Raw genomic sequence first — 1,698 nt, forward strand, 5'->3', positions numbered from 1 at the left:
GGGTAGAGCGGGGTGGGGGAAGGGGGGGTGCGGGGCCATTCACAGGGCTCCATACCCGCGCCCTCCCTCCCACCCGCCTGTCATTCCTGATGGGAAGTTTGCTAGTACTAAGTATATTGGCTTGAATAAGGAACTGGGTTTTGGTCTGAGATTATCATTGCAAATCCTTTTGGGGACACCCCACACCATGTCTCTGTGGCACTGGGGAACTCTCCTGGACACCCCTGACCAGAGTCTTGCCTGAGCCAGAGTGCGGTTTCTTCATGCCATGCCCACTGCACTAATTATACTGGCTCGAATAAGGAATTTCTTTTGTACAGCAAGTCCCTGGGTGGTAGCCGTGGGTGAAACTCCCTTCCCAAGAGACTTGGCTAGGAGGGAGCTCCCCAGGTTGGTTTGCCTCTGACTGTGACTGTGATCCAAATTGAGCTACAGTTAAAAGTTAATAGTTAAGGTTTTGCTTAGGAAGTATCACTGTTCCCCTTTTCCCTTGTAATAAACTTGTTTTAATTTAACATTTGCTAGGGAGTGAGCAGGTTCCTTTAAATTACAACACCCAGCTCTGAGTTATTTTACCAAGTTTCTGCATGGCAGTTGGACATTGCACTGCTCCTGGCATTTTGAAATACGGGCACAGTGAATACATGTGATGCAGAGGCTGCTGGAGTGCGCTAATTAGCGCACTTGAGCAGACTGGCAGCAAACTCGATTAATTGAGTTTGCTCTGACACATGCAAAATACCACGCATTGGAGCAGAGGTCTGTTGCTGGTGCCCCATATTTGCATGCAGCCATTTGTCCTGCCATCCACTGCCTGGTGGAACAGCAACGTAAAGGTTTTAAAGGTTGGGTGTCAGCTGGGAGGCTTAGACTCAAGAAGCGAGCATTGCGTTGAGCAGGGACATCCCCAGATTTCTTCAGGAGGCTCCTTGGTAGTGGGGACATTTTCTGGGATGACTCCATGATGGTTTTGCCCCATGAACCCAGCAGAAGGGCAGCTCCTTATTGGTAGCAATGGAAATAGCACATGCGGATGGCAAGTAAATTGGTGCCTGGCATGGCCAAAGCGTTCTTTGGACCAGACAAAAACATGATCAAGAGTGTCCAGAAGAGTCCCCCAGTGCCAGAGAGGCATGGCGTGGAGTGACCCAAGAAGAATTTCTATCCCTAATCCCAGCCCAAAATAAATTCCTTATTCAAGCCATTATACTTAGTGTGGTGGGCCTAGGGGACGGCAGTTAGCAGCACGGCATGAAGAAACCGTGCTTTCGGCCAGGCAAGTCTCTATTCAGAGATGTCCAGAAGTATTCCCCGGTGGCACAGGGACGGTCTGGGGTGGCCCAAGAAGGATTTCTGGATATAATCCCAGCCCAAATCCCAGTTCCTTATTCAGTTCCATGTTCTTAGCACAGCGGCTGGGGTGCTGTCTGTCAGCAGCCTGGCACAGCCAAACCGCGCTTTGGGCCGGGCAAGTCTCTGGTCACGGATGTCCAGGACAGTCCCCCGGGGCACAGAGGTATTCTGATGGGTGGCCCAAGCGGGATTTCTAGCCGTAATCCCAGCCCGAAAGCCAGTTCCTTATTCAAGCCATTGTATTTAGGAGAGTGGGCATGGGGGCTGGCAGTTGGCAGCCTGGCACGGCCAGACCGCGCTTGGGGCCGGGCAGGACTGTGGTCAGGGGTCTTTGGGACAGTCCCC

Source organism: Alligator sinensis, unplaced genomic scaffold (assembly GCF_000455745.1).
Source record: "Alligator sinensis unplaced genomic scaffold, ASM45574v1 scaffold1530_1, whole genome shotgun sequence".
In the NCBI taxonomy this organism is placed as follows: domain Eukaryota; kingdom Metazoa; phylum Chordata; order Crocodylia; family Alligatoridae; genus Alligator; species Alligator sinensis.